The 26,867-nt window shown below is 45.1% G+C and overlaps 1 long non-coding RNA gene and 1 other non-coding gene across 2 annotated transcripts in view; one reads left to right on the top strand and one right to left on the bottom strand.

The window, feature by feature from the left end:
• The window catches only part of LOC124804925, a 443,647-nt gene that overhangs the window by 313,215 nt on the left and 103,565 nt on the right, over nucleotides 1–26,867 (bottom strand). The gene's annotated exons all lie outside the window — the stretch shown is intronic.
• On the top strand, nucleotides 24,314–24,386 carry Trnat-ugu. The gene has a single exon. It is a non-coding gene; the product is annotated as a tRNA-Thr (tRNA).

Here is a 26,867-nt window from a genome sequence, read left to right as displayed (position 1 = left end):
AGCAGTGCGGTTATGGACTGAAGTGCCTAGAACCGCAGGGCCACAACGGCCGGTAATAAATAGGCGTGGTAGCTTTTCTTCACAACGAGAACCTGCGTGTCGACGATTTTTATTACGTAGTCGGTCTCAAAGAGCGTGTTGGTCGCCACGACCGATTTATCTTCCTGTGACAACCTACAGTACTGTCTCAGTCTGATGAGCCTGATATTAAAGAATCGTCACTCATTGAATCATAAACTTTACCGCATGTGCCCGGGATGTGGTACACAGTAATCCCCACATTCCGAGTGGGGTCCTTTCTGTTCTTTGCTGACCCGAGATATTCTGTGTTATCTTTGTCGGTTTGTAAATAACCTCTATGCCATGTTTGCCTAATATGCGGTCCATTGTGTCCATCACCCTGGAAAGTATGGCGATAGGCCATACCGACATTTGTCCATCTTTGTATCACGGAGATCGGGTGTAAGGATAGTGACACTTAACATGCGACTGGTGGAGTAACCAGTGCACATCAGAATGCAATCCAGGTGTTGCACCTCGCGTCCGAGGTACCGTGGCTCACATATTCGCCTTGAGCACGCTGCTATCATACTCAGTATACCTACTTTCTGGCTTGGCTGACGATCTGAAGCTTTGTGCAGGTATTGCTTCTGGTGTGTCTGTTTCCGAAACACGCAATGACCCAGCTCTGGCCATTCCTCGCAACCAGTTCATTTAGAAACGTTAGCTGTTTACGCGTTCCTATCACCATAGTAAATTTGATGTTCGCACCGAGAATATTCTGATAGCTTAGAACGCCACCGAGCTGTCCCTTACCATGGCTCTACACGACGAACTTATCGTCGACATATCTACACCATTCATTCAGTTTGTTGTTCTTCTTGTGGTCTTCAGTCCAAAGACTGGTGTGATGTAGTTCTCCACATAGCGGTAGTCTATCATGTGCAAGCCTCTTCATCTCCCAGTACCTACTGCAACCTGCATCCTTCTGAATCTGAACAGTATATTCATCTCTTGGTCTCCCTCTGCGATTTTTATCCTCCGCGCTTCCCCACATTAATAAATTGGTGATCCCTAGATGCCTCAGAAGGTGTGCTACTAACCGATCCCTACTTATAGTTAAGCTGTGCCACAAATTCCTCTTCTCCCCAGTTTTATTCAGTACCTCCTCGTTAGTTACGTGATCTACCCATCTAATCTTCAGCATTATTCTGTAGCACCTTATGTCTCCTCTTGTCGAAACTGTTTATAGTCCATGTTTCACTTCCATACCTGGCTACTCTTCATATAAGAACTTTCACAAAAGTCTTCCTGATACTTAAACCTGTACTCGATGTTAACAAATTTATCTTCCTCAGGAACTCTTTCCTTGCCATCGCCAGTCTACGTTTTATATCCTCGCTACTTCGACCATCATCAGTTATTTTCCTGCCCAAATAGCAAAACTCGTCTACTACTTTAAGCGTCTCATTTCCTAATCTAATTCCCTCATTCAGTATACAATGTGCCAAGTCCATCGGTTGTCTTTTGACATAATCCATGAAGAAATTGGCAACCATTCGATTAAGAAGATTACCCGTGGCGTCGCTTCTCAGCTGATCGTAGAAATAGCCGTTCTGCATAAATTACCTTGTAGTAAGACTTATTAGAAACAGGTTTATGATTGATGCTGGAAAATGGAACCGATATGCTACAGAGAGATAAAATCTAAACTAATCAAGATGCCATTTACTACAATTTTAGTTTCTTCAGTTTCTAAATAAAATTTGGAACCATCACACAGAAAATGTTGTGAGGAAGACGAGGCAAAGACTGGGTTTTATGGGCAGAACACTGAGTAGATGCAAGAAGTCTAAAGAAGAGCCTATTTACACGATGCTTCTCCGCCCTCTTTTGGAGTGCTGCTGCACTGTGTCGGATCCTTACCTGACAAAATGCACGGAGGACACAGAAGAAATTCAAGAACAGCAGCTTGTTTTGTATTATCGCGAAAAAGGGGGAGAGTGTCAGGGATAAGATGTGTGAGTTTGGACGGCAATGAAAATAAAGGCGTTTTTCGTTGTGGCGAGTTCTCTTTATGAGGTTTCAACTTTCTCCACCGAATGCGAAAATATTTTGTTGATACCCACCAACATAGGGACAAGGAATCAGGGCTTGCACGGGAATACTTAAGTGTTCATTTTTTGCACGTGACATTAAAGAGTGGAAAGGTCGAGAAATAGTCTGAAAGTAGTTCAATGAAACCTGTGCCAAGCCCACAAGTGAGAACTGCAGAGTAGTCATGTAGACGTAACTGTAGAGTGCTATATGTATGTGTCGATCTTCTCCACGTGCTGATGAGTGAGGCCAAGTGTTCGCCAGTTTATACGTCGGAGAAATACGAGCGCTTACGATCAGTCTCAGTCTCTTTCGCGGAGCAGATGGCTCCCACCACGAATACTCACAGCCGCGTACTTTCTAGAATTTTTGCAAAGTACAACGAAAAAAAGATCAGTAAGGTGGTGTGGAGTACGCACGAGAAGAGGCCTTCGAAAGAGAGATATTTTATTAGTGTGCATAACAAGAAGTTTTTTTGCGCAGCACCATATTTTAAAATATTATGTGAAAATAATGTTTCATTCTTTCCATCAATACATTCTACTAGATTCTATCCACAGTAGTTTCAGCCCATAAACTAAAATCAACAAATAAATATTTAAATGAGTCAGTAATGGACGTGGCGCAACTGAGCCAGGCAGTGCTAGAGGAAATCGGTACGCCGCGCATAAAACGGGATTTCCCGGTGCTCTTATCTCAGGTTCCATTCGTGATAAAAAGGTACGCCGTGTGTTTTGGACAGCGTTTAGGCTAGGGACCGTTTGCATGTGGAACACAAGGATCGTCGTAGGGTCACTATCCACAGTACAGAGACAAAGCGTGAATATTACACACTTCCTCCTACTTACGCAAATGGAGCAAATCGGTTGTTTCTTTTTGCATTCGATGTGGTGTGTCGTTGGCTTTATGGGACATATGGAGACCCCACTACTTTATGCGCGGTTCGTCGGAAAACCCCACAGCTTTTTTATATATTTTTGCCATCACCAGCGAACCAACGGACCAAAACCCAGCCGAGGATCCAAGACGGCTAGGCACAGAAAAAGGCTGTAATTTTTACGACGTACTCCTAAGAACCCGATACTGAAAATTTTTCTTCTTATCTGCATTCATTTCCGAGATACAGAGGTTCAATTTTACCCTACTTGTACCGGTGAAATACGTTGTGGGGCGGAAACGAAGTTTATTAAGAGCTTTAGCCCGGAGGAATATGCTGTAAAGTGTCTCCATTATCACCTGGCAACCCCACGTCGTACTACTAAAGCACAGGCAAAATTTTTTTGCACGTGAAATACCGCCTAAGCTGTAAACTTAGTTTTGCGTTATTTTAATTTCACAAAAATAAACTATGTGAATTTTCGTGACTAAGACATTTCTTTTCATATGAGTTATATGCCCCGCTGGAGCAGGGAAAAGAAGAAAAGCAGCGGATAAATGCTCGTATAGGAGTTCAAAAAGAGCACATATGTTTCCATTTCTTTAAAAGACTCTGACTGAAAGTGGGATATCAACTGCCTCACTCCGTCTTCCTCAGCAACGTTAAAAATTTTGCATTCGAAAATATTCGCGCTTTGTTATTCTGAGAGAGAAGAAAGCGGCAGTGGCAAAGAGATGGAAAGGTAATAAATACTGGAAAATAGTTGACAGTGGCTGTGTTTAAAGAGTGAAGGAGGCAGTGGCAGTGTGAGAGAAAGGGGTGGAGACAGTGGCAGTGGAACAAAGTTGACAGTGACAGAACAGTGCTAGGAAAAGAGTGAAGGAGACAGTGCCGGTGGAGGAGGGTGGAGAGGGGGGGGGGCTGAAAATAAAGACAAAGAGAAAGTGGAAGTGGGTGACAGCCAGTGATAATGAGACACAAAGTATTTGACAAGAACAACGAGGAAGAGAGAGAGATAATGACAGTGAGAAGAGAGCAGCAGTAGGAAGGAAGGAATGAAATATTGGCAGCTACAGTCAGCAAGAGAAAGACAGCTACAGTAACAGGAGAGTACAGTAGTAGGAAAGAACGAAGGGGACTGTGACTGTGACACAAGACACAATGATAGAGACACACAAAGAGATGATGAAATTGATTTGCACTGAATGAGTGAGCAAGAAGGGGCAAGTGGGATGACTTACAGCGGTGGGCTAGTGGATTGTGAGATACAGTTAGAAGAGCTTGCTGAAGACTGAGATGAGTTTCATGTTTAAAAAAGCGCGAATATGTTCGCATGCCATAATATTTGGGACAATTTTTAAAGGTGCCGAGGAAAGTACAATGAGACAGCTGGTATCCCACTTTTCAGTCAGAGTCTTTTAAATAAATACGAGCACACTGGCATTTTTTTGTTCTCCGGTGGGAGCATTTTCGCGCTGGTTACTCAGTGAAGTAGAAGAGCGACCTCCAGTTGAAGGGTTAAAGACACAGCGTACAACTAGCGCGGAAGAGCTCTGCGGCGGCGACAAACCACGTTAAAGAGCACGTTCCGTGTGACGTAACGGCTCGCTTCTAAGCGTGCGCCAGTCGCATTGGGAACAACTTGTGGCGTATTTCACGTTGAGAAACTAGTCCCGTGTACGGCATCAGACGATTTGTGGAGTGCAGATACGGGCGTAGAAGAATATGACTGTCGCGAGAAGACCGCTTGAAATACCCGCTGCTGCCTGGCACGATCACGCTAACGACGTGCGGCTGGCCAATGGTAGGACCTCGGTCACGGCTGCAGGCACCGCGTTACTGCCGCCTTCTGAGCCGCCGGCCGCTGGACCCGGGCCCAATTACGACGGGCATTCAGCGCGCGCGCGAGGGAGAGGGGAGACAGAGAGAGATAGAGAGAAAAAGACAGATAGAGAGAGAGAGAGAGAGAGGGAGGGAGGGAGGGAGGGAGAGAGAGGGCGCCGGCCCCGTCCGTCAGCGGCCATCGGCTGAAAGGTCACGCGCATACACACACGCGCACAAGCAAACTCACGCACACACAGGTACAGAGGAGCGCTCAGGCGGCGCATTTCGTCTTTCTGGCCGCGCGAGCGACGCCCGCCCCAAATTGAAAGCCACATTGTCGTCAAACGGACACGCCCAACTGCCCACCAATAGGCGGTGGTGGGACGCCTCCGAAGTTGGGCGGCGCCGCGCTAATTTCGGGATGGGTGAGCAGAAAGCTCCAACCCCTCCACCCTTCCCTTCTCCCCCTTCTCCCCCCCCCCCCCCCCCCCCCCACCGGCCCCTCACCAACAGCGCGGAGTTCTCAACAACAAAACTCGTGTTCCATGGCGGCGGCGGCGGCGGCAGCGGCGTCCTCTGCGAAAAACAGTTCCCAGTCGCTGCCCGCCGCCCTCTTCATTAGCAAACTCGATAACTAGTTCCACACAAGTTAAATCCGAGCCATCGGATGGCCCTCTCCCCGCATTTAGAAACGCAAATAATTTAAAACTCATTAACATAATAAAGCGCGTGTTAAAAGGTTTTAAATTATGCATGAGTTACCAAATATTCGACTGTTGTAGGAGGGGGCGGGGGGGGGGGGGGGGAGAGTGGAAGCAAAATAGCGCAGCGCAAAAACGGATCGCGCGACTGAAGCCGACCGGCCGGCCGTCTGCGCTGGCAGCAGGTACAGCCGCGGCTCGACCGGGCGGAAGGCGCATCTGCAGCGAGCGTCACCGCCACGCGACCGTGTGTGTCCCGTCGGCGGCCGTATAACCGGCACCGGGGATTTATGATATGATTAAACCCGGTGTAAATCGCCGTCCCATTCAAAACAGGCAGACAGGAGCACGGCTTACGGAAATAGAGGGGCTGTTGTGTACGGGGAATTATTACTGTCGGCTGGGGGAGACGTGCCGCATGAAGGGTCCGAAATTGTCTAATAAATCTGTGTGCGGGAGCGGTAGGGGGCAGCCAATATGATCCCGCGAGCGGAACATAACGGCCACGCATACACATACAAACTCTTCGTTACCGTTCATAGTAACAATCCCCTCCGTGCGTGTAATACTATTGTCACGTAATAAAAGGTTCCTCGACAGTGAAATTTACAAGGAGATAACAAGCGTGTGATTTGTAACACAGTGTGGCCGTTTCTCGCATCACATCAGCTTCTAATCTCATCATTATGAGACTGACGACTAAAAGCATGCCCGTATTTAAATATTTTACACTACTGTTGTCCAACTTTAAAGGAGGCAGCACTTGATCGTAGGAATGGGAAAACCCTCCGGTTAAAATTGATATCGGTATTTCTGTTTTTATTAACCGATATTTTTCGATATTTGTTTGGTCTCGATTTTAACAGTTTTTTTTTAATTTTTTGCTATTAATCGAATTAAAAGCCTGCCAATGCTGCAGCTGCAGACGTAACTTCTTTATTTTTTAAATATTTTTTAAGAGTTATGTTTATTCGTAAAATTACCATTGCTTTGCAATATTGGTTCTTATAGAAACTGGGAATATCGACCAGCACTATTTCAACAACAACATCTATAGCTAGAAACTAGCAACAAACACATGGCATAATAATCGGTACAGCATTGCAGCGACAACAATGTACCTGCTGCCGTTAGACGGTACGCCTGCAGCCCCACCTGGTCTAAACGGCAGTTTCTCGCTGTCGTCCTCAGACATAAATTCTATTACAAAATAGTGGCATCCCAAGTTTGGAAGTAGTTCACGAAGTGCGGTAGCAATGAAGTAAAATTTATCTATAAAACAAACTTGCGACATCATGTAAGGAGAAAACATCCACATTGTACCTCGGAAGATGCGGTAAATTTGATTGATATACCTATAATTTTATTGACGTGAGACAAGCCTGGAATAATAACCGAGCTACTAAATTTGTGGCTTACTGAATTAACGGTTAGGTTATAAGACAAGTACAGACATAGACCTGAATCGAGTTCGAATATATTTGCTGGAGGTGCTACACCACAGCTATTACGTATTTTAAAAATGTCATATTATCGCCTTGAGCTGCTGGTAAAACGTTTATTTACAGAATCAGGTTCAATCGTCTGATCATCATTAGGTTCCAATACACCAAATAAAGCCGGCCGAAGTGGCCGCGCGGTTCTGGCGCTGCAGTCTGGAACCGCGAGACCACTACGGTCGCAGGTTCGAATCCTGCCTCGGGCATGGATGTGTGTGATGTCCTTAGGTTAGTTCGGTTTAACTTGTTCTAAGTTCTAGGGGACTAATGACCTCAGCAGTTGAGTCCCATAGTGCTCAGAGCCATTTTTGAACACCAAATAAAATAATACACATGTTACATTACAGGCTGAAACTGTGACGAATCTGTTCACTGATGTAAATGTTAACACCACACACATAATGAAATGTCAGGTACTCACATAAAAGTAATCACAGCATCATGCTGGGTGAAATACGTAAACATATCTATAAAAACTGTGGTAGGTAGTGTACTCACTCACATTAAAATTTTAACTTGCGTTCCCGCTGTGAACAGATCCATATCACATAGAGCCGACTGCACAGAACTGGCAGAACCAAAGATGAACATAGAGATCTACATACATCAATAGTGAATACTACTTGACAATTAATACGCTCTGTGTCGTTTGCTATGATAAGTACATGTGACAGAAACAACAGGTGTTCTGTATGTTGCATTTAATAGCAACATAAGCTTGTTAAAGTCTCAGTTGTGACGACATAAAACTAGATGCATTGAAGTAATGGCTTACATGTACTCATAGGCACTAGAGTTCGATTTATAGGATGATACATGTGGTCTGTATCCTGCATGGTTCTGAAGGATAAACACTAAATGTGCCAACCACAAGGAAGATCGTAGCCTGTGAAATGTGGTTTTACGGCAGAGTACTTAAAATACCATAGGCAGAAAAAATAACTAACAAATAAGAGTTGCAAAGAATACACAAACAGCGAGAAATATTAACAACTCTTAAAAGAAAAAAACTGCAAACCTAGGAAGTATCGCACGAAAAACAAATCTACTTCTAAAGTTGATAATAGAAGGGAGGATCGAGGGTAAAAGAAGCAAAGGCCGAAGAAAAATATCTTGGATGTATAATGTATAGCAGTGAACAGAATTACAAAGTGCACACCAACTATGACATACTACGGGTAATACAATAACTATTCGTCGTGTGGGTGCTAACATCCATTAATGGATAGGCAGAAGAAGAAGAAGAAGATGTACTACATTTAAGGTAAAGTTTGTGGTGCAAGCCCTTGACCAGGATATCTTTCTGTTCGCCGAACCCCTGATACCGACCGCCCCCGTACCCTCGGGAAAAATCCCCGGTACCTGCCAGATGACTGAATGGATATGGCGCCGTTTTTCACCCCTATCCGTGCTTGATCCAGGACTTTCCCCGATAGACCACCACGGCCACACTACTTCCAGGACATACAGTAATTATGGACACATGGTTTATACCACTGTAAGCTGTTAATGTCTGCGAGAACAGCACAGTAATGTCGAAACTAACTACAGAATAAAGAGTGATTTAATATTAGCCTTATGGCGGTAAAAGGTGTCTTTCACGGAATATTTCTAAAAGCTTTGCACACAACATAACGAATATTTAATACACATGTATACGCAGTTGTTAGAACTCTTCAGGTTTTGGAACGGGAACTGGTTGTTCGTTATATCGTTTTGCCGTTAATTTCCCTTCACAGCTCATGCTCAGATAGACGACTACCAACTTCAATATATTTTGTTGTTTGCAGAAACAAAACAGTCAGTTCTTCTTCCATTTTCACTATCTTTCCACAGTTTGGTAAACTTATAAAGACACCATGGGGACAGAAATGCTGTACCGTCAGTGCAAATCTTACAGTTCTGATTGTGTAACGGACCGAAATTCGTCGTCATTACAATCTCCGTTTTACTGCCGCATCTGCCCAGCTCATTGTTAATTACGAGCAGTAGTCTTTACGGTACAATCCAAATAAAGATGTATTTATAAGAAAGAAATTAAATACCGTAACGCGTGAGGCATACTAATTAGTTGCTGTAGCACAGAGAATGCAACATGGATTCCGCTGGGAAGTACGGGGTCTCTGTTCGCGGAAGTAAGAAACAAGAGCACGAAGGGGAAAGAAATAATGTTTAGACAGCGCTGTTACAAGAATAAATAGTAAGCGCGTACACATTGTGGACTGTTGATTGTCTTAGCGATTTGTTTGAGGCTTGTTCTCCATTACGGTCTCGGTAAAAAGCTGGCAAAATGGAGTCTGACGTCTAGATTAATCGAAAGAGAAAAAATATATTTTACTTAGTTAAAAGACTCTTTTTAAATATGGACGATTGTAGTCTGTTCAAATAGTGTGCAGAACATTTTTTTAATACAAATATTTGAAATATCGGATTTCTTGGACCGGCCGTTTGCCGAAGTATGTGTGCACAGTAAATATTCCTTTTATAAACTGAAACGTCTCTTTCTTGTCACAGTACAATGTTTAATAATTATACACGTCTGATCTTTTGCAGTAAACTTATGCCCAGCGCTTTTTTCTGGAACTCTCAAAACAAAATAAAATAAAAACAACGCAACACGAAGGAATTATTCGAATGGGACGGAAATCGGCAAATGTGATGTACATGTACAGGCAGACAAATAATTATAATTTCAAGACATTCAATGATTCATTCAAGAGAAAGAGCTTCATAATTTGAGCAAGCCAATAATGCATTGGTCCACCTCTGACACTTATACAACAAATTTTTCGGCTTGGCATTGATTGACTGAGTTGTTACATGTCGTCCTGAGGGATATAGTGCCAAATTATGTCCAATTGGTACGTTAGATCCGCAAAATCCCGAGATGGTTGGATGGCCCTGCCCATAGCGCTAAAAACATTCTCAGTTGGAAAGAGTACGACGACGTTTTAGGCCGAGGTAGAGTTTAGTAAGCAGAAGACAAACAGTAGAAACATTCGCCGTGTGCGGTGGGAGTAATCTCGCTTAATGTAAGCCCAGGAAGGCTTTCCATAAAGGGCAACAACACGGGCCTACAATATCGTGGAGTACCGCTGTGCTGTAAGAGCGCCGCTGATGACGACTAAACGGGCACTGCTATACAGAGATATCGCGACAAGGCCATCTTTTCTGGTTGTTGGGCCGTATGGCGGGCAACAGTCAGGATGGTATACCACTGCTGTCTTGGGGGGTCTCCAGGCAGGTCTTCGGCCTGGAATCTCACTGACTGGGGTAGAATTGTCTTCAGTGGTGAGTCCCACTTCGAACTGAGCCTCGGCGACTAGCGAAGACCTATCTGGAGCCGAACCGGAAAACAGTGGGTTTCTAACCTGACTGGCGCCTGCCATACGGCCTGACAGTCAGGAGTCGCGGTTAGAGTGCCATTTGTTTTCGTAGCAGAGCCCCTTTGTTTGTCATCCGCGGCATCCTAGCAGCACAGCGGTACGTCGGCGATAATCCACGCACCGTTTTGTTGTTCTACATAGCAAGCCATCCTGGGCTTACATTTCAGCAAGATAACGCCCACCCACATGCGGCGACACTTTCTAATGCTTGTCTTCGATTTTTGCAAACCCTACCTTAGCCAGCAAAGTCGACCGACGTCTCACCAATTGAGAACGGTTGGAGCATTATGCGCTGGGCACTCCAACCAACTGGGGATTCTGACGATGTAACGCGCCAACTGGACAGAATCTGTCACGATATCCCTCAGGAGGACATCCAACAACGCCAAACAGAATGACTGCTTGCAGAGGTGGGCCAACGTGTTATTGACTTGCTCAATTTGAGAAGCGCTTTTTCTTGAATAAAGGATAAAATTTTTCCGAAATTGTATTGTTTTTTTTTTTTTTTTTGTTTGTCTGTAAATGTAAATCACATCTACAGAATTCCGTCCCATCCGTTCAGATAATTCCCAAGTGGTGCGTCTTTTTTTCAGAGTGCACATCTTTTCATTTTTTCGGGTGATACAGGGGGTAGCCATAAAGCTTCAACTATTAATTGATTAGTGTTTTATTGGTTTGGAGGTACACGTCTGCACACTTTGTTCACATCCAAATCTCCGCACCACAGTACTGTAGCACGCCGGTAGAGGATCTGTTATTAGTTCCCTGCGCGCTGCGTGGCTCTTTAATGGATACAGGAGCGAGGAACAGACGCCGTTCATGAAGAGAGAATTCAGGGATTAATTTATTCTACATCTAATATCAAACAGTAGAAATAATACACAACTTTGCTGCTGTATTTGCAAAAAAAAGGTTCAAATGGCTCTAAGCACTATGGGACTTAACATCTGAGGTCATCAGTCCCCTAGAACTTAGAACTACTTAAACCTAACTAACCTACGGACACCACACACATCCACGCCCGATGCAGGATTCGAACCTGCGACCGTAGCGGTCGCGCGGTTCCAGACTGTAGCGCCTAGAACCGCTCGGCCACAGAGGCCGACACTGTATTTGCAGCGTCAGTTGCTACCAGTAGATATGAATGTAGCAATCTACACAGATACAAAAGATGTATGAATCTGTCACTCTTCAATAGTCTACAAAGTTCATTCGGATGACGTCGAGACTGACCACTATGAAAGACCGTAAATATCATTAAATTGCCAACCACACAAAAATGGGCTCAGCGCATGAATGTTGGAACGTAAATGCCTCTAGAACTCCGGAGAGGTGCTTTGTAACTCATTGGCAGCGGCGTAATCGTTCGTGGCAGTGCTCTCGTTCTACAGTGGCGACTGTAGGGAACGCGGCGGCATAACTACCTTATTTCCAAGTAGGGCGATATCGCAGGACCCAAAACAAAATGGGCATCCCATTGATAAAGCGGAGCGTTGTTCGATATTTCGTTTCTTGCATTTGAAACAGAACAACGCTCCAACAATCCACGCTTACTTGGTGGAACTATACACCAACAATGCATCATTACACGAACAGTGATCAGGTGACACAGACACAAAAATGGTTCAAATGGCTCTGAGCACTATGCGACTTAACTTCTGAGGTCATCAGTCGCCTAGAACTTAGAACTAATTAAACCTAACTAACCTAAGGACATCACACACATCCATGCCCGAGGCAGGATTCGAACCTGTGACCGGAGCGGTCGCTCGGTGACACAGACACAGTATGGTGAAAGACGTTTGAATGAAGAAGAACGAACTGAAAGTGCATATATCTGTGTGGGAACGGGAATAGGAAGACAAGCGGAGGACCTCGTGCTCCAAGACCGGTGTATCACAATCATAGTGACAGTGGTAAAAACGAAAATCAGCGATGGATCAGTTTTAATATTTTTGAACATTAAAAAGAATGCCGACCATTGTGTTCTTCGGCTGCTCACTCCCATTCGAAAAATTCAAAGAACCGGGGCGTCAGAGGCTATGTTACTGTTGTTTCGGGCCAATCCAGTCGCCTTTTCACCATGCACCAGTTGTAGATGTATCATTGCAACCCGGAGACGGAGGAAAAAAGGAAGCATTGGAAACATGTTGATTCGCCATGCCGAAAAAGACGAAGATGCAACTACCATGGATGCTATGGGAACTGTCATTGTTCGGCGATAACAGATTACGCTCTTAAAGGCCAAACAGTTACAGAAGCATGCTACCGAAACCTCGCCACGATGTGGCAGTAGACGTCAAGCTTCATGGGAAGCTGTCCAAAGAGACGGTTTTGCTGCACGACGACGCTTCAGCTTATTCTGCACGCGACACGGTGACACATACTGCTTCTCTGGGCTACCAAACTTAGTTTCACCCGTCCTGTTCTCCTGACGTGATAGCCAGCGACTTCTTCGCATTTCCTTAGATAAAGAAACCATAGCGCGGCAGACATTTTCAGCGTGACGATGCAGTAATTTTCGAGGTGGAACGTTTAGTGGAAATCCAAAATGCGTACTTCTAAAACTAAGTTCTCCGCCAAGTCATCAATGATTGGTGGGAAAAACAGGCATGGCATTGAAGGGTGAATATGTAGAGAAGGACTGACACCACTACCATGTTTCATGGTCACAGCCTGATTTTTCCGAAGTGGTAGTTAAAACTTGATGACTATTCCCATCGCGCTTATAAATTTCAAAAATTTCACAATAATTCTTATTAGAGAAACCAAATGTTATATACATCTGCATCTGTATTCACACACTTAATCCGCAAGCCACCGTTCGGTGGGTGGCGGAGAATTATTGACAGCTTTGGATGACCGAAACATGAAAAAATGGTTCAAATGGCTCTGAGCACTATGGGACTCAACTTCTGAGGTCATTAGTCCCCTAGAACTTAGAACTAGTTAAACCTAACTAACCTAAGGACATCACAAACATCCATGCCCGAGGCAGGATTCGAACCTGCGACCGTAGCGGTCTTGCGGTTCCAGACTGCAGCGCCTTTAACCGCACGGCCACTTCGGCCGGCCCGAAACATGAACCTTCGCGGGAACCAACGGAAGATACAAGCAAATCGGTGGCATTCCTACCTTTTGCGAGGAGAATATCTTCAAAAATAGGAAGAATTTTAAAGAAACTTGATATTAAAAATGTATTCCTTCCGCCAGCTAAGGCCAGAGCTCTGCTGCACTCAGTGAATTGGGTTTGAGAAAGCCCGGGGCTACAAGATTCCCTGCCATTGTGGGAGAGCCTATATTGGACAAACGATTCGTACAAAAGCCTGTGGCGAAGATTCTCCACACAACGATCGTTCTACGATGAGACACGAGCGTTCGCCCCTGCGTCGCGGTATTGGGGCTGTGTAGTGATATAAGGCATTGAAATCCGGCTATCTGACAATATTATAAACTGATACAAGGGGTATTCTTTAAGTAAGAGCTGGAATCTTGTTCTGTTTGATATTAAGAAACAACGGTCCGTCTTTTGGGCATCAAAAGCTGTCAATAGTATTCGATATCGATTTATCGTTTCCGCGAGATTTCACCACCAGTGCACTGTTTGCCTTGCGCTAGAGGGCAGTTACGTTCGAGCGGTGGACCCACGGTCGGTGTAAAAAGGAGCCACCGCGGCGTGTTTGATTTCAGTTCCGTCGAGTTAGCGCGACGGCCTACTCACCTGATGATGCTGGCAAGGTGGACCGCCGAAATATTGTGTCCAGATGACAATATGTTCCGGCTGGAGGAGACCCGATACGAATACAACCGAGCACTTCGCTACTGGAGTTCCATTCTTATTGGAAAGGAACTGACCTTTTGGTGGAGCGATCAGACTACGGCGGAGGTATCACAACGACCGACCGCAGAATGAGTAGTCGCCGTGTCCCGGCCTTGGATTACGGCGGATCAAAGTAATCCTGGGCGTTCGTTATCGCCCCCGCAGACCGCGTGGTCCCCGCAGGCCGCTAAGACCGCTGGACGAGCCAGCTGCGGCCCGGCGTGCATTAACAAACCAAATCGACGTCGCATGAGGACGCATGGTAATCGGGCGCGCAGCAGACCGCGACTGGAGGCGGGGCGAGGCGCGGTCCGCTCGCACTGTGCTGTGCACCGCCGGTGTGGGTGCGTCCCGGAAACAGATGCATCAGTTATGACCGCTCCGACGTCCCCGTCGCTGCGTCAGCAATTAATTAGCCGCCGGGATACGACCTGCGCCGTGGCGCGGCGCAGTAATCTGCGGACAGCCGGCGGCAGCGGCCGCGGTTTGCAGTCACCGAGCCCTGCCCTGCAGTCTGGAGGACGGGCCACCGCAGCACGGTGTTAAAACCCTGGGCAATGTTAAGAACAGTCAACAATAAACCTCAACCCGCAAAACTCTAAACAAGTGGATTAAAGACTTCGCGGATATTGTTGCGCCTCCGTCAGCAGAAAAACAAACGTGATAGTTCGGAAACAGCATTCACGAAGACTCACACGTATCTAATGAATCATTTACAAAATCTTTTTTGAATGATCCTGCTGCCATTTTCCCGTAATTATTTTTATTTTATTGGTACACGATCCAGATTTCGTCTTTACGTCGTTTTCAAGTGCAACGTAAGTATAAATCATAAAAAGAAGAAATGGGGCAATCATAAAAAACAGGCTATAAATACCACAGTTCCTTGCCTAATTTATAGGTCAAAAGATATGAGAGTGGTATGAAATACATGTCCTTGTCACAAAGGATATCTGGTTACGTAGGCCGGATCTGTCATTACTAAAAGTGAGAACATCTCTAAACCGCCTAAATATATCGCAGAATTTCATTTCTGAACCCTATAGCACAGCTGTTATATGAAACAGCTAAACTACAAACAGGTGTGCGCCACACTATTATGTCTGAGCAACAGATGACGTAGCCACAGATGTAACGATCTTCCAAAGATCACCCGAAAGACATCACAGTCTGCACATTGCAATCTGTGGCGTGTTAGGGAACGAGATATTTGAACTGTTTAGTTTGCTTGATAATTATATTATCTCTGCGTACACTGGTACCTAAGAGTGTTTACAGTATACGACTCGAGGTCCTATATTAATGTTCACACGTAAATATCGTGAAGTGTCTTGTCGTTACATGTTTGTAACAAACATGGAATTTCAGTACAGGGTTTTTAAATTACCGCTATCAGTCACAAACTTAATGCTGCCGACTATGAGACAGAAATGAACACTATCAAATACAAGGCAAATAATAATGGCTATCACGAGCATGAAATAGACGCACTATCACAACGCACACCTAAAAATTACAACAAACAACATGAACAGCTTCCTCACACAACATCCAAAAACCCAAGTACATAACGCTACCGTGTTTAGGAGTCATATCACACAAAATAGCCAAGTTGTTTAAAAAAAAACAGACATCAGGATCACCTTTGCCACCAACAACTTGAAAAAGAAACTGATACATGACATCTCACATCCCACAGAGAAACTTAACAAAGTAGGAATTTATAAAATTACATACTGTCATTACAACAAATATTACATTGGCCAAGCGGGAAGAAATTTTAAAACCCGCTTTAAAGAACACATTGACTGTTTCAGACTTGGCAAACCGAATAAATCAGCTATAGCGAAACATATAAATGAAACAGGACAAAGTGTTACGATAGACAACGATCTCAAAGTAGTACATAATTTGGAAAACAGATGGAAAATGAACATCTTGGAAGAAATGGAAATATTCATCCATGGCCACATGGGGAATAACGAGATCCTGAATGAAATGACAGACTTCAAAAACTCACATTTCTTTTCCAATTTCACCACAGTACTCTTAGAATAAAAGATACATAACATGACAGTCGTTCGACTCTAGCCCCAGCTGTAGCTTAGAAATATGTAAAATAAATAGTTTATGTCATTTATTTGAGAAGGCAAATCTCTTCTACAAAAATCAACATGGATTACACAAACAGAGATCCTGCGAAACTCAACTCGATCTGTTTCTACATGATATCCACAGCGCCGTAGACAATGGCGCACAAGTTGATGCCGAGTTCCTTGACTTCAGGAAGGCATTTGAGACCGTGACAACGTGAAAAAAAAAATACGAGCTTATCGAGCATCGGAGCAGATTTTCTACTGAATTCAAGCCTTCCTTGCGTACAGAACTCAACACTTCGCTCTTAACGCAAAAAAATCGACAGATGTAAAGGTAATTTCCGGTGTGCCTCAAGGAAGTGTGATAGGACCGTTACTGATTACAAATATATAAATGATCTAGTACAAATTACCAGGTGCTCTCTAAGGTTGTCTATAACAAAGCAGCAACGCCAGAAGAAAATAACGATTTGCGGAATGACGTCCAGCGAATTGCAACATATTGCGCATACATATGAAAAGAAATCCATTATTGTATAGCTACACTACTGATGACAAACCACTGGAAACAGCGGCAGCCGCAAAATATTTAGGAGTAACTATCCGGAGAGACCGTAAGTGTAATTACCATATAAAGCAAATTGTGAGAAAAGCAGAAGGCAGACTCAGACTCATCTTAAGGAAATGTAACTCATCCACGAAGGAGGCGGCTCATAAGGCGCTTGTTTGACCCATTCGTGAGTGCTGTTCATGTAACTGGGATCCAACGGAGGGCGGCACGTTTCGTCACCGGAGCCGTACGGAGATGCTCAACAAACTCCATTGGCGTTGTGCATTACAGAGGGATTTACTATTGAACTTTCGAGAGACCACTTTCCGGGAAGAGTCGGACAATATTTATTTACCCCTACACACGTCTCGCGTAATGATCATGAGGAGAAAATTCGAAAAATTAGAGCCAATACAGAGGCTTAACGACAACCATTCTTTCCACGCGCCATTCGCGAGTGGAACAGAGTTGGAGGGCTCAGTTAGTGGCACAAAACGTACCCTCCACTACACAGTATTACGTGGCTTGCGAAGTATTTTGTAGATGTAGACGTACATGTGGGAAGACGACACTCTTTTGGTGGATATCTATCGAGGAAGTTTAGAGAAAAAGCATATGACGTTGGCTGCAGAACCAACGTATATTTCGCGTAAGGACCATGAAGACAAGATAAGAAAAATTAGGGCTCATATGGAGACACGCAGACTGTAGTTTTCCCCTCGGTCTATTTGCAACTGAAACGGGGAAGAAAATGGCTAGTAGTGGTAAAGTGTGCCCTCCGCCACGGCAGCTTTCTGAGTCTGTGTGTAGATGCAGATGTAGACTGTTCGTCGTCACGTGTTTCTGAGCATTAACTGTGAATTTGCACTGTGAGAAAATTCATTAAAGTCGTTCGTCTCGGTCGCTATGAAGGAGCAGATCAATACACACATGTTCTTGAGGTTCTCCGGGAATTGTCGTCTAGGAGCTTGACACAAAATAAAAGAGACTGCTCCTGAAAACTCGTGTTGGTACCAAATATTAAAAGTTTTTCCCATCTCAGTCTATACAAATATGAATTTGTACCTCCACTGCTGAAAAAATGCCGTTTTCTGTGAGGGTAAACACGAGCCCCGCTTTTGTTCTGTCTGGCGAAGCCTAAGTACACGACTGTAGCAAATTGTTTATACGCTGCCACTTATTTGATTGATTCTATAACAGCGTAATAACAGAGTTGTGCGTCGAAAAACATTCGTCTACTACTAAGACACGATAAACAGTTTAGTGCTTGTTAGAACAACTACTTTCACTCGGCGTGATGCTTCAGCTTTTGTTCAGAAGTTGATACAATGCCCGAGTGAAACTCACCACACGTTTACAGTTACAAATTTCACTCCATTAACTCGCTTTTCCGCCGCTTATTGTAGTTCGTTTTCATTGTCATGAGATGTTTTGATAGACGAGATTTTAATTTTTTTTTCTTTGTTGTAACTTACGTTAGTCGTGTGATTTTGTAAATTCGTCCTATGCCTTTAGTCCAACATCTGCTGTACCTTGCCGATATTTTAATGAGGCGTTTGTGCCATCCGTTAACCAGTGAAGTAGCACTTCACTTAAGCTGAATGCCTTGGTGAAAAAATTCACTTTTAAGTATGCTGACTTTTGTCGGTAATTTGTGGTCGAGAGATACATCAAGGCCAGACAGACAGTAAAATAGTCCTGATTTGAGAGGTTCAGTAGTTTATGCCTGATTTGTCTCCATAAGTTTGAGCGAAAAGTTCGAATTCTGTATGTAATAATCATATCTGCTTTAATCATGACGCTAGCCCTGACTCTTCCCCTACGTCATACAAGTCTTTTTAAGTACACACCCTTCATTGTGTACAGTGCAACTAGATGTCAATGTTTATGACGTTGCGTACAGGAGAGCCAAAGCAGAAAGGTGAGACATAGTGCTGCAAGTTATCTTACGTAGACGTTTCCTCTTCAACAGCTCGTCACAGCGGTCCATGACACAGCTAATAAAGACATGATAATGGTACACAGTATTCACAGTTCGAAGAGGAAAATCTTAGGCTTATGAAAGCTAGTGTGGAAAACACCACCGTAGAGGCGAGAAACTCCCCCTCGCGAGTCAAATGGTATCCCACTTCTCATTTATGTTACTATACAGGTTGGTCCATTGATCGTGACCGGGCCAAATAACTCACGAAATAAGCGTCAAACGAAAAAACTACAAAGAACGAAACTTGTCTAGCTTGAAGGGGGAAACCAGATGGCGCTTTGGTTGGCCCGCTAGATGGCACTGCCATAGGTCAAACGGATATCACCTGCGTCTTTTTAAAATAAGAACTCCCATTTTTTACTACATTTTCGTGTAGTACGTAAAGAAATATGAATGTTTTAGTTGGACCACTTTTTTCGCTTTGTGATGGATTGCGCTGTAATAGTCACAAACATATGGCTCACAGTTTTGGACGAACAGTTGGTAACAGGTATGTTTTTTAAGTTAAAATACGGAACGTAGGTACGTTTGAACATTTTATTTCGGTTGTTCCAATGTGATACATGTACCTTTGTGAACTTATCATTTCTGAGAACGCATGCTGTTACAGCGTGATTACCTGTAAATACCACATTAATGCAATAAATGCTCAAAATGATGTCCGTCAACCTCATTGCATTTGGCAATACGTGTAACGGCATTCCTCTCAACAGCGAGTAATCCGCCTTCCGTAATGTTCGCACATGCACTAACAATGCGCTGACGCATGTTGTCAGGCGTTGTCGGTGGATCACGATAGCAAATATCCTTCAACTATTCCCACAGAAAGAAATCCGGGGACGTCCGATCCGGTGAACGTGCGGGCCATGGTATGGTGCTTCGACGACCAATCCACCTGTCATGAAGTATGCTATTCAATACCGCTTCAACCGCACGTGAGCTATGTGCCGTACATCCATCATGCTGCAAGTACATTGCCATTCTGTCATGCAGTGAAACATCTTGTAGTAACATCGGTAGAACATTACGTAGGAAATCAGCATATATTGCACCATTTAGATTGCCATCGATAAAATGGCGGCCAATTATCCTTCCTCCCATAATGCCGCACCATACATTAACCCGCCAAGGTCGCTGATGTTCCACTTGTCACAGCCATCGTGGATTTTCCGTTGCCAAACAGTGCATATTATGCCGGTTTACGTTACCGCTGTTGGTGAATGACGCTTCGTCGCTAAATAGAACGCGTGCAAAAAATCTGTCATCGTCCTGTAATTTCTCTTGTGCCCAGTGGCAGAACTGTACACGACTTTCAAAGTCGTCGCCATGCAATTCATAGTGCATAGAAATATGGTATGGGTGCAATCGATGTTGATGTAGCATTCTCAACACCGACGTTTTTGAGATTCCCGATTCTCGCGCAATTTGTCTGCTACTGATGTGCGGATTAGCCGCGACAGCAGCTAAAACACCTACTTGGGTATCATCATTTGTTGCAGGTCGTGGTTGACGTTTCATATGCGGCTGAACACTTCCTGTTTGCTTAAATAACGTAACTATCCGGCGAACGGTCCGGACACTTGGATGATGTCGTCCAGGATACCGAGCAGCATACATAGCACACGCCCGTTGGGCATTTTGATCACAATAGCCATACATCAACACGATATAGACGTTTTCCGCAATTGGTAAATGGTCCATTTCAACACGGGTAATGTATCACGAAGCAAATACCGTCCACAGTGGCGGAATGTTACGTGATACGAGGTACTTATACGTTTGTGACTATTACAGCGCTATCTATCACAAAGCGAAAAAAGTGGTCCAACTAAAACATTCATATTTCTTTACGTACTACACGAATAAGTAATAAAAAATGAGAGATCCTATTGAAAAAAACGGAGTCGATATTTGTTTGACCTATGGCAGCGCCATCTAGCAGGCCAACCATAGCGCCATCTGGTTTCCCCCTTCAAGCTAGACGAGTTTCGTTCTTTTTAGTTTTTCGTTTGATGCTTATTTCGTGAGATATTTGCCACGGTCACTATCAATGGACCACCCTGTATGTCTTAAATTCCTTGCGTATCATACTGAGGAAATTGCCATTAGAGATACAGTTGTGTGCGCACTTATCGGAATAATGTTTCCTCTATTTTGAATCACAAACATTAAAAAAGTGCGTATTCGTTATTGAGAAATCGACAGAAATATGAGTATGTATTTCTTTCTCTAAACCATATAACGTCGGAATATGAACCTGAAAATTTGCAGCGGTCATCATACAGGCATCTCTGAGAGAAGGACGGAAAATACGCTACAAACAGAAGTGCGACGTCGGTTCTCTGACGTAGGGCAACCTGGAAGTTCTCCAGCGAACACGCACAGTGTTGTCGCACAGGTCTGCGTGCGCCGTGGCGGGGGATGCGCTGTCTGCAGCGGGTAGTGGGGTGTTAGGGCGCCGGCTGAGCGCACCGAGAGGTCGCTGTCTTATCCAATATGCAGAAGGAGGCGCACGCGAATCAATTCGGTTTCGTTGCTACAGCCGTGCCGAGCCCGCGGGCGCGGCGCGGCGTAGCGGACCATGCATCCCGGCCCGCCTCGGCGGCTGCGGCAGCCAGACCGAGTTTCCTGGCCGCAAATGAAATCAGGGCCACAGACCGATATGCTCCACATATCTCGGGCGCAGGGGCACTCGAATATGTTCCGCAGCAGATCCCACCGCTTCCTGTTGGCGGGGGATGGTCGCCTGTGTCGCGCAAACGCCGTGTTGTAGAAAGATCCCTCTTTAAACAAACAAACAAAACTGAAGTGTGCGCTGCTTATCTCAAGATGCTACAAGCATAATTTCTTCGATATGGGTCTTCATTAGCAATCTGACGAATGAAAGTAAATTGCATGACTAAAATACAGGGTGATTCAAAAAGAATACCACAACTTTAGGAATTTAAAAATCTGCAACGACAAAAGGCAGAGCTAAGCACTATCTGTCGGCGAATTAAGGGAGCTATAAAGTTTCATTTAGTTGTACATTTGTTCGCCATTTCAGCCAATAAAGTTTTTGGTCCCTTTTTCTTCGAAGGTGCTACTCTAACTGGACTACAGTATCTGGAGATGTTAGAGAATTGGCTGTTCCCTCTTCTCGAACAAGAAGCACAATAATTCATATTTCAGCAGGATGGACCGCTACCACATTGGCACTTATCTGTCCGTAACTACCCGAGGCGATGGATCGTCCGCCAGGCAGCCCGTGACAGAGTACTTCATCACTGGCCTCCAAGAAGCCCTGATCTTACCCCCTGCGATTTTTTCTTATGGGGGTATGTTAAGGATATGGTGTTTCGGCCACCTCTCCCAGCCACCATTGATGATTTGAAACGAGAAATAACAGCAGCTATCCAAACTGTTACGCCTGATATGCTACAGAGAATGTGGAACGAGTTGGAGTATCGGGTTGATATTGCTCGTGTGTCTGGAGGGGGCCATATTGAACATCTCTGAACTTGTTTTTGAGTGAAAAAAAACCTTTTTAAATACTCTTTGTAATGATGTACAACAGAAGGTTATATTATGTTTCTTTCATTAATTACACATTTTTAAAGTTGTGGTATTCTTTTTGAATCACCCTGTATAATAATTCCATCTGAGAAGAGGCTGTGTTAGTCGTGTAGATGAAGTTATACACTACTGGCCATTAAAATTGCTACACCACAAAGATGACGTGCTACTGCTGCGAAATTTAACCGACAGGTAGAATGTGCTGTAATATGCTTTTCAGAGCATTCACACAAGGTTGGCGCCGGTCAAGTGGCTGGTGAGCCTTACCTATATACACTCCTGGAAATGGAAAAAAGAACACATTGACACCGGTGTGTCAGACCCACCATACTTGCTCCGGACACTGCGAGAGGGCTGTACAAGCAATGATCACACGCACGGCACAGCGGACACACCAGGAACCGCGGTGTTGGCCGTCGAATGGCGCTAGCTGCGCAGCATTTGTGCACCGCCGCCGTCAGTGTCAGTTAGTTTGCCGTGGCATACGGAGCTCCATCGCAGTCTTTAACACTGGTAGCATGCCGCGACAGCGTGGACGTGAACCGTATGTGCAGTTGACGGACTTTGAGCGAGGGCGTATAGTGGGCATGCGAGAGGCCGGGTGGACGTACCGCCGAATTGCTCAACACGTGGGGCGTGAGGTCTCCACAGTACATCGATGTTGTCGCCAGTGGTCGGCGGAAGGTGCACGTGCCCGTCGACCTGGGACCGGACCGCAGCGACGCACGGATGCACGCCAAGACCGTAGGATCCTACGCAGTGCCGTAGGGGACCGCACCGTCACTTCCCAGCAAATTAGGGACACTGTTGCTCCTGGGGTATCGGCGAGGACCATTCGCAACCGTCTCCATGAAGCTGGGCTACGGTCCCGCACACCGTTAGGCCTTCTTGCGCTCACGCCCCAACATCGTGCAGCCCGCCTCCAGTGGTGTAGCGACAGGCGTGAATGGAGGGACGAATGGAGACGTGTCGTTTTCAGCGATGAGAGTCGCTTCTGCCTTGGTGCCAATGATGGTCGTATGCGTGTTTGGCGCCGTGCAGGTGAGCGCCACAATCAGGACTGCATACGACCGAGGCACACAGGGCCAACACCCGGCATCATGGTGTGGGGAGCGATCTCCTACACTGGCCGTACACCACTGGTGATCGTCGAGGGGACACTGAATAGTGCACGGTACATCCAAACCGTCATCGAACCCATCGTTCTACCATTCCTAGACCGGCAAGGGAACTTGCTGTTCCAACAGGACAATGCACGTCCGCATGTATCCCGTGCCACCCAACGTGCTCTAGAAGGTGTAAGTCAACTACCCTGGCCAGCAAGATCTCCGGATCTGTCCCCCATTGAGCATGTTTGGGACTGGATGAAGTGTCGCCTCACGCGGTCTGCACGTCCAGCACGAACGCTGGTCCAACTGAGGCGCCAGGTGGAAATGGCATGGCAAGCCGTTCCACAGGACTACATCCAGCATCTCTACGATCGTCTCCATGGGAAAATAGCAGCCTGCATTGCTGCGAAAGGTGGATATACACTGTAGTAGTGCCGACATTGCGCATGCTCTGTTGCCTGTGTCTATGTGCCTGTGGTTCTGTCAGTGTGATCATGTGATGTATCTGACCCCAGGAATGTGTCAATAAAGTTTCCCCTTCCTGGGACAATGAATTCACGGTGTTCTTATTTCAATTTCCAGGAGTGTATATACTAAGATGGTATCTGTTCTTTCGGACATGTCCGCTTGACCATCTTCTTCTTCTCTGCGAATGCACAAACAGTGCCCGAACTCTTACGGGAATCGGCAACGCGCCGCGAGTAACGAGTATAATGGGCGGGGGCACTACGAATGTAGTGCGGGACAATACGTTGAGAATGTGGGTTGCGGAGGCGTGCCAGAGATAAATCCCTGCAGTCGCACTATCCTCTGTGTCCTCGGTGGCTCAGATGATAGAGCGTCTGCCATGTAAGCAGGAGATCCCGGGTTCGAGTCCCGGTCGGGGCACACATTTTCGGACATGTCCGAAAGAACAGATACCATCTTAGTATATAAAAGTACTGTTTCTCTGCATATCGCCGCCGCGAAATTTCCGACTGCTAGTGCCTGTGTATTTCGTTGAAACAGCTCATCACAGTGGCGACACCGCTCGTTTGAATATTTGTCTGTGTGAAAAGAACAAACACTCAAGTTCCCAACATAGATTATAATTCCATACCAGCTTTTTGTTGGAATAAGACGAAGAGGAAGAGGAAATTGTGGTTAAGCTAATTAGATTTAGATAACATATTCCAATCTTTTCCGTTCTGTATCGCTTGCGGGCTCATTCCTGAAATCGTTAATGTTTGTGGCCATGCGGAGCAGGATCGAGCCGTTCATCTTCGTTATCTATATTGTAGCAGAAATAAAATCCTACGTGCACAGTATGACCGGTAATCCCAAGAGGATGGCCGCCAAACCGCTCCTCCAGTGGTAAAGCTGCATCAGTGAGTTCCAGCGACAACTTGTCCGTTGCTTTGACTGGCAACAGCAGTCAAGTAGTCACTGCCAGCCGTCATTGCTAGCCGCAACGACCGCCAGTTCCAATGACAAAGTATCTTACAGGCAACTCGAACTGGGAACTCGACAGACGTAGGCTTACATCATCAAGCACTTTGTGGAAGCATGCTTGGCCGTCAATTACGTAGTTTTGGTCAGGCATACGGACTGTTCAAGTCGCTTTACGCATAAATGACTTTCATATACGAAATATTTTGTCATCGTAGCAACGTGCACATGCCTGAGGGTGTGTGCAGAATTGTACCAGGAAACAACAGTAGTGAAGCAATCTTTGTAGCTCGAATGATGCAAGCAAATCAATTCTGAGTTGCTGGAAAAGCTTATTCGGGCATATGTAAAACATCTTCAGAGTCATTAAATGAAAAACGTACGCAAAGAGGGATGTTGCATGCGTTTCACTTTAAAAGAAATACAAAACAAATGTCACAGACAGACATGTCGTATTAAAAAAATAAATTCTCCACTAATCAGTAACAAGAGGAAGAGATATGAAGTATTTATTGTGTTTTGTAGGAAGGTAGGAGAAGCGTAAGTTAACGCTCGCGTATTACAAATGTGCATGGATATGTATTTGAGGTACCGTAGATTCTTTAACTAGCGAGGAATCGCATTATTGCTGTCAGTCTTCAGTAGGATGCTACAGTTTGTCCCACGATCACAATGCGCTTTTCAGTCAGTGTTACGAGTGATAAGAGATACAAACATGTTTGTCCATTCACCCTTAATTAGTAATACCCATGACGCGGATATATCTTCAATACACAGAATAATTAAACGTGAAAATAAGTCTTTCGTTCCATTAACCAGTCTTTACACTACAAATCACGTTTTCTGTTTCACTTTGTTTTATCATTTCATAATGCAAAGCTTGCCTAAAGCAACAAACCATTGTCATCCGAGCTCTACATTTTTGTAGCATAAACTCATGCTTTTACACGCATGCTTCCTCTGTGTGGAAACGATGGGAATTTCATGGATGTTTGTCGATATTAGCTGAAGCATTCGATGTCTCCTCGGAAACCCACAGCCGAACTGCCACTTTCCAGCATAACCTGGGCCTCGGGCTACGCTACTGGTTCATGTGTCACCGCAACCTAAATTTCGAAAATTAATACAAAAGAAAACGAAATATTGTCAGAGTGCTGTTCTCTTTATGTTTGCACACGTACGGCGTCATATCCTACATCATCTTGACGTTACGGGACAAAGCCCCATAGCTGGTATCGAAAGGTTCAGTTAAACCACTTCTGAAATTACGTATGTGGCCATATTCAGCCAGCTGCCAGGAAATATTTGCGCACTGGATCTGTCTGAAAATTGGAGGGAATCAAGAATCGCATTTATTAAGGGTCGTAGCCTACCAGCTATCAAAATTTCCGCCGGTTTACGCAGATATCGCTGCACGCTGTTGTACCAGATGTACGGAGCGCCAGGCACGTTACTTCATTACTGTCGGCGACGGCGACGGCGTCCCACGCCTGCAAGGCGTCGTGGCGCGCCCAGGAATGCCTGAAGAATGCGAGTGTGCGCCGCCACAATGGGGACAGAACCGGTACAGCGCCCACGGCCTCCGTGCCTGCGCTTGTTTCTGTACGGCACGCCCTGCGCTCTCCTCAAACTTTTGCCCTGTGAGCCGTGACCTGTGGCAGGTGTTTTTTGCGGCTGACTTCTTATGTGAGCGAAGTGAAGAAAATATTCCTACCTGGCACTAAGGTGATGTTGATACCAATGAAATTATTTTTTGTTATGTTGGCACGATTTGCACAAAAATGTTACAAGGCTGGCGGCATTGTTTCGTCAAAAGATTGTCCTGGCACATATACGTTTCCTTTCAGGTTGAAATTCCAAGTATCCCTTGAGTCAGTTTTTGTTGCATGTGAAAGCAGCTACACTCGTTTTCATTGACTGAAACTGTTTCTGACGTCACGT

This window comes from Schistocerca piceifrons, chromosome 1 (genome assembly GCF_021461385.2).
Source record: "Schistocerca piceifrons isolate TAMUIC-IGC-003096 chromosome 1, iqSchPice1.1, whole genome shotgun sequence".
In the NCBI taxonomy this organism is placed as follows: Eukaryota; Metazoa; Arthropoda; class Insecta; order Orthoptera; family Acrididae; genus Schistocerca; species Schistocerca piceifrons.
Note: the sequence above shows the minus strand (reverse complement) of the source record. Positions and strands in the feature narration are given on the sequence as shown.